General features: G+C 50.2%; 1 protein-coding gene and 1 long non-coding RNA gene across 3 annotated transcripts in view; one reads left to right on the plus strand and one right to left on the minus strand.

Annotated features, from left to right (window-relative positions):
• Nucleotides 1–2607: 2607 nt before the first annotated feature.
• On the minus strand, nt 2608–10650 carry LOC113603848 (uncharacterized). The gene is made up of 4 exons (XR_003425588.2): nt 10344–10650; nt 6544–6638; nt 3927–4010; nt 2608–3437 (listed from the first exon to the last, which is right to left on the minus strand). It is a non-coding gene; the product is annotated as an uncharacterized LOC113603848 (long non-coding RNA).
• The window catches only part of CAMK1G (calcium/calmodulin dependent protein kinase IG), a 29749-nt gene continuing 26484 nt past the window's right edge, over nt 9631–12895 (plus strand). Inside the window, exon 1 of one of the 2 annotated variants that reach the window (XM_015079975.3) lies at nt 9631–9843. The gene's annotated coding sequence lies outside the window, so the exon portion shown is untranslated. The remainder of the gene's footprint in view (nt 9844–12895) is intronic. The other variant, XM_015079976.3, reaches the window with a different exon arrangement.

Below are 12895 nucleotides of genomic sequence, written 5' to 3' on the forward strand. Positions count from 1 at the left end.
CGCTGAATATTCATAGAACTAGTGCTCCTCCCTGAACCCCATTTCCAACCTGGATTCCTGTGCTGGGATCTGTGCATTAAAACTATGCCCAGTGCGCAATTCCTCCAGGACAGAGGCACTTTCTTGCTTTTGTGCCCACCCCTAACCTGGGTTTAGACTCTCACCCTGGTATCTCTCACCAAATCTCACCCCCTCCATGCTATCTTTCAGCCTGCTTTCCTCAATCCTAATTTATATGTGCCGAATGAATTAATAAATTACTAGCTGCTACATGCTAGGCATATATAGACAGTGTCTACCCTAGGGGCCCCAAATTTATTGAAATAAATTCATTCAATAATTTAAAATTTTGAATAAAATGGAAGAATGAATAAGGTATGGCCAAAATACTGTGGCAAGAGTGTGCTATTTCGGCCTGGAGGATTTCATACAGGGAGTAGACTGTGAGCTGTTCTGGAAGCATGGCTAGTAATCTTCTAAGCAGAAAATGAGAGTACATCCCAGGCAGAGGAAGGAGCCCATGCAAATGCATGTGGTGTGACAATCTCAGAACACTGGCTTCTCCTAGACGCCCCACTGCTGTTCTCTGCACACTCGTGACGTCCCCATTACCTCTCGTGGGAACTTTGGGATGTGACAATTTGCTGACATTGCCACCCTCTCCAGATACCAAGCCCCATCTGGTCCCTAACCCTTCCATTCTCATCTGGGTTACAGGTTATGATAAGGTCAACCTCCCCTTACAGAGAAATGTCCAAAATGACTGGCCTGGCTTTGTTTCAAAGGCCGGTATTTCCAAAGCTTCCCAGGGTTGTGAAAACAATGGTATCTGCCTTTAATGCTGGTCTGTTCTTCTGTCCTTGGAATTGACGATGCCCTAGTCCAGAACAATGGAAGAAACGTCTTCCTCTTTTTTCTCCCACACACCAGCTTGCAGGCCTTGGCCCCAAACCTGACCCTCTGAGCAGACGAATTCAGGTCCTCTAACCCCCAGCATCAATCAATAATTTTCTAGTGCTACCAAGGACACTGGCTTGGTGACTGCAGGAACATGGGCCCTTGTCCTCTTTGTAATTCTTGAGTGTGGTTGTTTTCTCCAAGGTTTTGGAAAGCCTAGGCAGACCATTTCCTCTGGGCTTCCTCCCACCAGCTGGGGGAGAGGCAGGAATGGTGAAAGCTCAGGTCAGAATGATCCATGACACCGACTGTCAGCGCCAGCCTGCTCCCGTCCCCATGCTGTGGACTCACCTCCAGTAGAAGTGCGGGAACCAGCCTTGGACTTGGAGTGTATTGTGTCTGTTCCCAAGGCACTGCACTGAGCCACGGCCAGGCCGTTGCGACTCCAGGAGTTGCCCTGGAGACACCGTGCCTGCATTCTCGCCCCCCACACGTTCTGTCAATCCATCTCCGAAGGTCAGGTTTGAACCGCAGCACCGAAAACAGGCAAACAAGAGATCGGGTGTCTAAATCAAGCAATTTTTCCTTCCTTGGAAGCAAATTGTTGCTGCTAAATTTTACTTATCGTCAGTTCTATTATTTAAATGTTCCATCTCGGGAACAACGGCAGATGAGAACATCTAGGTAGTGATGTTGCTGGCAGCCTCAGGAGCCCTCCTCCACCTGCAAGCCTGGAACAGGGGAGGGACTGGGGCGGGAGAAGGGGTTCACTTGCCCTGGGCAAGTGTCTAGGGAGAGGAGGAAAAAGGAGGACTTTCTTGTTGCTATTTTCCCCAGGGACAATGGGGGCGGATACGTCCCCAGAATGCTGTCTAGCTCTCAGGTCCTAGCACCCCAGTTGTCCAAGAGTCCTGGTTGTCACCCTCCCGTTATTAAGGAGAGGATTTGTCTTTCGCTACCTCCCCACTTGTGACTAAGTCCATAACTGGTGCATTCGTTGGGCTTCACTGGGTGCTAGATTGCTCTAGACCACCCCTCCTTCTGGCAAAGACAGTTACCCCAAGAGGGGAAAGGACCTGTCACCTCTACAGGTGAGAGCTCACTGGACATGGAGTCCTCTGTCCCGGACACCTGAGACACGCATGCACGCTTGCCCATCGATGCAGACTCTGCCTCTTTCTTGGCTCCCTGTCCCGCCTCCACCCCGCTCTCCTGAGCTGCCTTACTCTGCAGAGGCTCTAACTGAGTCATGCGCCCAAAAGGTCCTCTTCCTGAGTGCTTATCATTTTCCAAGCACTTCACCTACATTCTCTCATTTAATTCTCATGGCCCTCTTGTTGAGCAAAGTATCCCTTTATGCCCGTTTGATGCATGAGAAACAGGTGCAGAAATGTTGAAGAATTTGCCTGGGGATCACACTTCTAGTGATAAAGCACCCAAAATTCAATCCCAAGTCTGGTCTTGTGTCTGACTCTTAGGCTCTTCACTGTGGCTCTCCAAGATGTTTATATATTATAAAATTCCAAGGTCTATCCAGGAGTCACTTCTGAAGGTCAGCTATTCATTCAGCGGACAACGTCTTCAACAGGCAAATCCTTCCAGAATGCCTGCTCTACACTGGGCACCATAAGGACAGAGGAGATTAGTAGGTAGTGTCCTTAGTCCCATTGGGTCCTTTCCACACGGAAGAGGGAGAAGGAGGCTCAGTCATTATCTCTGGAAAGTTTCCAGAAGGCTGACATCCTGAAGACGACTGGTCTGAGATGTCCCCCTCCTAAGGGACAATGGGCAGCAGAGGGAGGTGGGAGGAGGGGAGGACTGTCACTTCAGTGCCTGGCACATTGCCCACCCCCCATAGCAGACACTTGAAAAATACTTGCTAGTTCTTAGAATATGATAGATAAGAACAGCAATCACCACACAGAGCAAGAATATGGAGAATTTTGAGGCACGGCTTTTTTGAGAAAAGGTTGGTCAGAAAGAGTCCTGTCAAGAAAAAGATCTGTTTTCCCCCATTAGCCAGAGGGGTGGACACAGGCACCTGGTCTGGACAGAATGCTGTCACTAGAGGGCAGTGGCAGCTTGCTCTTGGGAGTGAAGGAGCCCTGAGTCCCTTCTCCCCCCGGAGAAGTCCAGAGCAATCCTGCTGCATTCTAACTCTGCCCTATGTGGGGGCAGGACCTGGAGGTGAGCATGTGACTTTCAGCAGGGAACAAGTGTAACCTTACTTTCCATGACTCATACAATCCTTTCCTTACCTGGGACACCGACAGTAGAGAGACTCGTGGGGTGGATTGACATCATTAGCCCAATTTGACAGATGAGAACAGGAAGATCCTTGAGGTTTAAACTCTGCCCAGGTTGCCTGGCTAATAAGGACACCGTGGGAACAAATGATAGATTCCCTAAACCCCAGTTCGGGGCCAATTCCAGGGCCTTTGCGAACAGAGTAAAGTGGGCTAAATTCTTTAGTGAAATTCTCACATCATAATTTTCCCTTTGTCAGCCATTTCCTTTGTTATTTGTTCATTCCCTGGAGGCTTAGGAAGAGACAGAAAAAGGAAATTAAAATCAAAGAGGACAATCAGGTACTTTGTCAGTAGCCTTGATAAAAGTTTGGAACATATTTTCCACCAAGTGGTACTCAGGATCACCCACTCATTGCACTTGACCCCCTCCCATCCCCACTGTTTTTCAAGGTCACGTGCTGGTGACCATGGAGAGTCGTGACTGATTCCTCCAGTCGTGGACAGAGAAATACACGCAGATAATGTTGGATACAGAGGAGAAAGGTTGGTTCTACAGTCTCTGCTGGGGCTCTCACATGGGAACTGACTAGGTCATCAGCCAAAAATCTGAAGCCAGGCTCATAGGCTTTGTCCGTTACCCCACTTATTCCTGGAACATGGCATATACAAAGGCTGGGCTCATTTGGGAATGTGACTCAAAGCAACGGAGACGGTAGATTCTTTTGGCACAGAGACACAGAGCGAACATGTGAGGAGGGGATCGGGTGAAAATCTACTCACCTTGTAGACATCCAACCTGCGAGAACCAATGGGATGCCTGCCCCACCCAGGGTAGGGCGAGATACAGCTGAATGTCTGCTGAACCTTGGCAGGGGTGGAGGAGAAAGACAGAAAGAGCTAAGGACAGGGTATACACGGTGAAGGAGTGATCGGAGAAAGGAGAAGAAAGAGAAAGTTCAGATGGAATGAGCTGACACACCCTCCCTAGGTGGACGGGCCATGCGGAAGTACCCAGAGATCCTGACTGACCAGCCCACCCCTGACACTCAACTCTCTGTGCCCTCTAAAGAAATCGGAAGCTGCAGCACAAACCAGGAGGCATGGCTGTTTGAATATATATTCTTTGGGTTCTGCGTGTGTGTAGGGGCAGCCGATGGTAAACCCATTACGAATGCACCTCCTTCTGCTGTTAATAGTGTCAAACTCAGGACACAGCAGAAAACCCTTCTTTTAGGTCTTATTCTGCCCTTCGATTTTTCAGACCCCTTGTGGAACTTGCTTTGCACCAGGTGATATGCTAGTACGGAGGTCACTGAAGCATGGTTTCTACGCTTAGAGAGCTCGTCACTACTGGACAACCCTGACATGTGGCAGACCGGTTTCCACCCAGTGGAGCAGGGTGCGTGCGGTTCCAGAGTTGGGCTCAGAGAACATCCATTTTGCCTGTGCCCGGGGAACAGTGATCAGGGGAGGAGACTTCTTAACGATCCGGCTCAAACAAAAAGATGAGTGCATCGCAGGCTGCGGGAACAATGTAGACCAAGCGGCATCTATTCCTGGAAGTACTAGAAATCTGGTGTCTTATTTTTAAAACAAATAAACACGAAAGTAGCAAGTATTACGTTGATTCATGCCTGCATGCCAGCCTGTCGGTACCGTCCTACAATTTCCATTTATTTCCTCCCTCTCGCCCCCACTTTGGGTGCCCATTCCATTCTCTCTTATCCAACTTCAAATTGGAAATGTGTTACGAAATAAGTGGTGTTTGTTCTTTGGTGGCCCTCTCCCCTCTCATTACTCTGCTTGTCATACTTTCAAGGCCTTGGACAATGTTTCTTTTCTTGCTTCACCAGCTGCATTTGGGGCATCTTTCCCTTTTGCTCTTGCTGCCCAGTAACAATGCACTTCTCTCTGTCTCTCCAGTAGGCATGGCTCCTTTCTACCTCAGGGCCTTTCCACAAGCTGTTCTTTTGCTTAACTTTTCACGTAGTTAGTTCTTCTTCCTTCTGAGTCCAGTTTGAAAGTCACTGTCTCCGGGCTTGGTAAGGTCCCCTAACACATATTTTCACAGTGTCCTAAACTGTTCATAGTACTTACTGCATTTGTGATGATCTGTGTTTGTTTAAAATCTGACTCCACGGCTAGAATGCAAGACTCATTAGGGAAGAAACTGCTTATCTTATTTGTTACTGTATGTTTGGAGCCCAAAATATTGCCCAAAACAGAGTAGATGCTTAATAAATATTTGTTGCAAGAATGAATGGAAGGATGGATGGACGGAAGGATGGATGGATGGATGGACGGATGGACAGATGGATGGAGGTTGCTTTCCCTTCCCTTTTCCACCCTGGCACCTCATTATGTCTTGTCGTCATTTGGTTATCCAAAAAGCTCAATCTGGAGGTCTAATCAAACATAAAAGAGAGTGCAGACCAATGCTCTTTGAAAGAAAAACATTGTTCTGTTCTCATGAGCACACCTCCCTTGTCTCCTCCTTACCCCAAACCATAAGAGGACTCCTTACTTTGTTCAGTTGAAGGGTAAGCATGACCACATGGGAGCAGTGGAGGTGGGCACCCAGTGAGTACACTTGGTCACTTCTCCCTTTGCTGACATCCCCTGTGACAAGCTCAGATGCACACGTCACTTTAGGTGAGAGAAGGAGCTTCCTGTTGAGAATGGGCCTTCCTTCTCCTCTCCTCTACCCCTTTGGTTCAGACCTTCATCTCCGTGACAGTAGAGCCTCCCTGATGACTTTCTAGTCTCTAATTTCTCCCTAATTCTGGCACCCTGACATTGGTGCTTAAGAATCTTGCTTAAGACATCCTTGCTTAAGAATCTGTAGTGCAGATGGGGCGCCTGGGTGGCTCAGTTGGCTAAGCGTCTGACTCCAGCTCAGGTCATGATCTCACAGTTGGTGAGTTTGAGCCCCGCATCGGGCTCTGTGCTGACAGCTCAGAGCTTGGAACCTGCTTCGGATTCTGTCTCCCTCTCTCTCTGCCCCTCCCTTGCTCACGCTCTGTCTCTCTTTCTCTCTCTCTCTCAAAAATAAATAAACTTAAAAAAAATCTACAGTGCCTCTACTGCCTCACAGCCAAGTCCAAAGCCTCAGTCAGGCTGCTCAAACACCCTCCTGGGCCAGCCTTGTCCCCCATGCACTTGTCCCCCGTGCACTGCAGGGCCACCCTGTCATTTCCAGCATGCATCTTACATATTCCAGCCTCTGTATTTTCCCTAACCCCACCCCACCCACCACATCTGCCACATCCAGTCCTAGTCACCTTTAAGGACCAGGCTGACTTCCGTGACACTTTTCCATGAAACCATTCCTAACGCCTCCAACCCCCAGCTCTCCTGCCAAGGCCCCGTCCCTGGGGACAATGTGAGGTAATAGTACCTGATGCAGCTGTTGATTCATCTCCAGTTGTTTTCTATGCCTTGCCTCCTCTACTGGGCACAGAGTTGATGTTGAATAGACACTCAGTTGGACTGCTAATTAGAGAAACCATAGAGACAAGGCCATTAAAAGAATCTGAACCAGACGACGTTGCAAGCATGTGTGAGTGTGCACATGCATGTATGTGTGCCCAAGTACACGTGCATTCTCATGCCCCAGTCTCTCTTCTACCTCCCTGGAACACATTCCTGAATGGATGCCCCTCCAGTTCTCTAGCCACCTGTGCTACTGCTCCGGCCGTGGATTCTTTGCCCCTGCTCCCGGCCTCTGATGTCCAGCATATGGCCTGGTCAGTACCTGCGAGGACATCTACCTTTGGAACTCAGCATAAAGAGGTAACACTTTGTCCCATGGCGCCCAACATGGAACCCATTTCTATTTCCACAGCTGAGAATTCATCTCTGGCTCTGTGGCTCACCAAGGCCAGCAGTGTGCAGGTGGATGGAAGGAAAGGGGAAGAAGAGGGAGGGTTCCAGGGGGCTGGTGCTGACCAGCAAGCAGTTCCTTGCCCAATTCAAACTTGTATCAGCGCACATTACGTAGCACAGACTTGGCTGGTTCGTGTGCTTGGACAGTAGTTCTAGGAGTGTAGAGTCTGGGTCTGGTTTTGTGTCCCCAGTACCTAGTACGTGGTCAGTGTTGATAAACATTTAAGGAATGAGTGCATGCGTGCCTGTGCTGAAGAAGACTTCAGTCCCCTATGGAGATAAACTTTCTAACACATGTTGATGCCCAAGGGCATTACTTGACTGTTTCAAGCTGTGATGAACTCCCCAGTTCCAGTGTTCAGACAGGAGGAAGACAGCTGCTGGACAGGGACACTGTACCCAGGGAATCTAAGTGGTGGAAACACAGGCTAAAATTCAAGGCAGAAAAAGATTAAGGATGATGAAGAGCTGTAGACAAAGTTTTGGGAACCGCACAGAGGAAGGAATGACTAGTTGCAAGGAAGTCAGGAAATCATGGAAGGCTTCGCGGATGAGATAGTATTTGATGAGGATTTTTAAAATCTATAGCATTTCCATAGGCAGAGAAGGAGGAAAGGGCATTCTATATTGATAGACCAGCACAAGCGAAGGTCAGGAGCATTGGGTAAAGTGGTGTGTCAGAAATCAGGGTCTCGGATGCAAAGCTAGAGAGTTAGCTGGATGGATGGAGGGACTCAAGGGAGAGAGGACGGTTTTGTGCCAGATCCTAGAATGCCTTCAGTGATAGGCCAAGGTGTTTGGACTTTATCCTGTAGGTAATAGATCTTTTTTTTTTTGAGGTAAAAGCAATATGTTTTCTTGAGATAATTCTAGCAAGAATGAAAGTTGGATTGGAGGGAAAACAGTATTAGTCCACATTTACTGAGTCTTTATCATCTGCTAGTCATTGTTCCAAGCAACTGGCATTCTGTCGCACTCCACCCTACCAGCGTATGAAATAAGTTCACAAATTATCCCATTTCACAGGTGGGGAAACTGAGGCACAGAGAGGTTAAGTCACTTGTCCAAGGCCACACATCCTGTCAACGGACAACCCAGGAGTCTAACCTAGAAGACTTCTCCAGAGCCACTTTTAGGTATCTCAATTGGCCACCTCCCCCAGGGACCAGTTAGAGCCTAATCTATCACAATAGTACCAGAGAGAGAAGGAGGGCCTGAATTAAAATTGTAGCAATGAAGATATAAAAGAGGCAGCATTTACTTACTTTTTGTGTGAAAAGGATAGCAGGGAAGATCTATATCTATCTATTTATAGCTATAGCTATATTCCATATTCTACAGAATATATTCTATATTCTTTTACTTGCATCCACATGAAATACTGGAGTGATAGACAAGAAACCAATAAGAGTGGCCACCTATAGAGGGCAGGGCGGGTGGGGGGTGGGTGGGCCGGAAAGGGTGGATGGAAAGGTGAAACACCTCAATGCATATCTTTTATTTCTTTATTTTTATTTTTTGATATATGTCTTTTAATATAGTTCTGATTTCTGACCCCTATGAATGTGTTATTTGTTCAAAAAACACAAACGAGTTTAAAAAATTGAAAAGGCACAATTTAAAAGCTAATTTAAAGGGAACAATTAAAAGTGCATAACAGCTGATTGGATTTGGAAGGCAATGAAAGAGACAACACAGTCAAAGAAAGTGACTGGGACCCTACCTTGAGTGTTTGGGAAGATAGTAGCTCCACAGCCTAGCTGGGGAGACAGGGGGAGAGGGGTCTGAAGAAAGCTCTTACATGTTCAGGATTATTTGTGGATGGAGTTGGACATCTGGATGTCAAGGTTAAGGTCAACAACCCAGACGGGGTGTTGACTTGGGACATTCACATGATGATGGTAACAGACTCTGTGAGTGGATGTTAGGATTAAGGGAAGAGGAGGGAAAGAGAAAGCAAAGGGCAAAAGACGGAAGTTCAAGGAAACTTCACGGAAAGGAACAGCCCAAAGGAGGCTGAGATGGTCAAGAGCAGGATGGAGAGGTGAGTAGGGGGCAACAGAGTCAGCTAGAGTTTCCAGAGGAAAGGGAATGATCTCCTAAGGTCTAATGGGATAGGACTGAAAAGAGGCTGGTAGGTTTTGGGATCAGGATGCTATGCTTCTAGAAACAGGGGCAGATGATAGATCAGAGAGTTGGGGTGGGGCCATGCAACAGAGGGTCCCCCTGCTTCTCTTCCCATTCTGTAAGAGACAACTGGACACAGAGCGGTCTTCAGTCCCTACATTTTGATCCAAGTAGATATCCTCTTGGTCAGGAAGGTGTTTTTAGACAACACTCCGGCAACTGAGTGGTTAAAAAAGAAACTGAGGCAGGCAGTCCTAGAAAGCTTCTCTAATGTTCTGTTATCACCCCATCCAGGCCAATGGAAACCAGTAATTTGCAGTTTTGTTTCTGCTTTCTCTTCTTGCTCCCTTGCCATTACACACATCAATGCAAACACAATTACACACACGCACACACACACACAGAGGGCATAAAAGGGCCCTCTGCAAAAGCATTTTTCTGGATTGGACTCAATGCTGCTTGGAGGGAGGGAAAGCAAAGCAGAGGAAAGGCAGGAGAGACGCAAGCCACCATAGCTACTTTTCCTCCCCTTTAAGACTGCCTGGTTACGGTCCTGGGAAAGAAAACCCCTGCATTCCTCCCCTTTAATTCGGTTTATTGTTAAAGCGCTGGAGCAGCTAATCCTCACAGACCTGTAGGAGCTGGAGTAGCAGCACCGGGAGCACCATTCCTTCCGAGTCTTCAGGTAAGATGAACCTGACTCTTTTCTCGGTTTTAGGAGGCTTCCTTGCTTAAGGGGAGGCATGTGGCACCTAGAGATGTGGCAGAAGAGCCACCTTTGCAAGCAACTTGGGTATTTTATTCATTTCTGCCCCATTTCCAGGCTTGCCTGACTCTCGTGGTATCAAGGGTAAGTTGTAGCTGCCTTGGAAAATAAGTCTGAACGGGGCCCAGGTGGAACCTCCGTGCAGAGCCATCTGCCATCACTTCGGGGTTGGCTTGAGGGGGAACCTTTTGCACTTCTGGGCAGGGAAAGGGGGGCAAAATATCTGTATATGTCCCTCCTGCAATGCCTGCCTGCAGGCTGCATTCTAGGGACAATCCTCAGGGCTCTGTGGCTGGGAGGGGCTGTCTGTCTGCGGGGGTGTCAGGACCTCCAGCGAGCTTGCAACCCTGCCTCCTGCTCAACCTTCATCTCTTAACCTCTCTGACCCCATCTGTCAAGGAGCAATGCGTTCTGCCTACCTGTCTGGGCTGTCGTGAGCATTAAGAGAGCCAGTGGGCAGAAAAGGCAGTTTGTAAACAGCCTGTGGCTCTGCAAACCCCAGGAAAGCGGGCCAGCCTCAGTCCCTCCTGGCGGGGTCCACCGCCAGGCGCCAGCTCCACGTCCCGCCTGGGCGGCTTCAGGATGCAGAACTCATTGCTGTCAGTCACGAGACTGCTCCTTCACCTTCCCCAGGGGCGCTTCTGTCTCCCTTCCGTCTTGAAACTTCCCCAGTTGCGCTGGCAGGTGAAGACGTTAAAAGAAGGTCTGATTGCTCCACCACCCCCATCCGCACTGTGGCCCCTTCTCTCCACGTAACTTTGACGCACAAACATTAACCCCGAAGCTCCCGGAGGCAGCGGCCAGGGCTCGCGCTGGTCTGGCGGTAGTGCATGGCTGGCCAGCGGCTTGCTCTGGAGCCAGATAAACTGATCATGAGAAAAATCTCTGAGGAGGGTCAAAGAGTCGAGCGGGGTTCTCCTGGGTAAGGAGATGATCTTTCCCAGATCAGAGGCCGGAAACAGCCCAGCCCCGGGCAGTTCTTTTGACCCAGGCTTAACCCGGGGCCAAAGATGAGCTCCAATAGGCCATGACACAAAGTGCTTAGTAATACCTGGTATGGGAACTGCGCTTTACAGTTTATAATGTGCTTTTAAACTACTGGCTTTAGGGCAAGCCCATCGAGCTGGTGGGGCAAGTAATAGTTCTCCCTTAGTATGGATGAGACTCAAAGAGGCTTGCCTGGGGTTGCAAAGCTGGATATCGGTGGTATCTGGTTAATGACGGTGGCGTTTGACCCCAGAACTTCTGACATCATCAGTGACCTCTCCATGATACCACAGATAGCTATGGTGTATGGGGTGGGGGACAGGTGTGGATGTGCGTGTGTATTAAGAGCACTCCTGAGAGAGACGGGGCAAAACTTGGGGAAAGAAGCCTGAGGTGCGAGCGACAAGAGGTTTGAGCTGGAGGCAGGAGAGGCAGTAGATGGCCCGGCCTTAGTGCCTTTCTCAGATCATCCAAGTCACGTGTTCCCCGGGGGGCTCAGTCAGGAGCTGGGTGCTGGGGTTGCATGAAAGCACCCCAAGGGTGGAGCCCGGTAAGTGAAATCGGATAATCACCTCCAGGAGAGAGGCAACAGGTTTTGTGGTGGCTCTCTGATGGACGGGGGCTCCCAGGCCAGCTCTGTCACATACTATCTGATTTGGGGCATCCTGCTCAACATTTCTAGTCATCAGCAGCGCATCTACCAGAACGGGCTTCATGACACCTCCCCTAAAGGTGACAGTGAGGCCGAGGGGAGGAGGGGAGGCAGGTGAGGCGCCCGCAAGGTGCGGCTGCCAGCGCTCAGCAGGCACCCTGCGAGGCCGGGGAGTACTTGGGGGCAGGGGGCTGGGACAGGAAATACTCCCCCCCCCCCCAGGCAGAGAGCGCCGCCCTCGATCCCTCTCCCGCGCTCACACACGCGCACGCGGCTAGAATAAACGCCCCGCTCAGCGCGTGCGGTGCGGCCCCCCCCACCCCGGCGCCGCCAGCCCGCCCAGTGAATGAGCTGCGGCATGAATGAGACTGCGGCCGCGCGCGCGCGCTACAACCGCAGGCGCGCCCCCGCGGTCACCGGCGGGGGGCTGGGGGCTTGGGGGCTGGGGCCCGGCGGCAAGTGCCCCGCCCTGCCCCGCCCCGCCCCGCGAGCGCTGCCAGCCGGTCAAGCCCGAGTCCCGGGAAGCTGGGCTGGTCCCGCAGAGCATCCTGCCACAGTTCGCCTCGTGCACCCCTTCCCGGGGCGGACCGTGCCTGGTGGTGCCAGGAAGGAGCCCTGCACCTGCACAGAGGACGCACCTCTTGCACGGGTCTGGCTTTAAGGGCCGCGTGTGGCAGATACACGGTCACCACCATTCCCCCTGGAAACTCCTTAGAAAGGTGCCCCAGAGAGACCAGCATAAACCCTTCCCAGGCAGCTTCCCAGTGTGGCCTCAGAGCTCTCTTCTGCTGGTTCGATACCAGATGAAGTAGTGGGTTTGCATTTCAAGACCGTGCTGTATGAAAAATTAGATACTTTCAAACACTTTAAAATCACTGTGAGATGAGATGTCCACACGGTGAGACGCACTTGGGAGCGGAGACCAGTTAGGGAGCAGTGGATTCACGTTTCCTCCTGCGTGTTCGCCTCTATTTAAAAGTGCTTTTGTTTTCCTCTCTTTCCCGGCCGGTGCATGGTGTTTAATTCATGTGCCTATAATGTGGACCTGCTGCATGGCATCGTCGAGGCTGCAGAATGATTCTGTTGTGCCCACTGACGCCACGGGTGTGCTGAGAACTAGAGCAGGGATCATTATTCCTGTGCAGCAGATGAGGAAACTGAGGCCCGCTGTGCTTAGGAGCACATCGGGAATCAGGAGCACCCCCTACTCTCTCCAGTGACTCCATGTGTTGACCTCTCAGCCACTAAGTGAAGCCTTGGAGCGTGTTCTTCATTTATTTTATAAGAGGCACACGGTAAACCTTAGGCAACATGTGGATTCTGGCTTGTCAC

This window comes from Acinonyx jubatus, chromosome E4 (genome assembly GCF_027475565.1).
Source record: "Acinonyx jubatus isolate Ajub_Pintada_27869175 chromosome E4, VMU_Ajub_asm_v1.0, whole genome shotgun sequence".
NCBI classification, from domain to species: Eukaryota; Metazoa; Chordata; class Mammalia; order Carnivora; family Felidae; genus Acinonyx; species Acinonyx jubatus.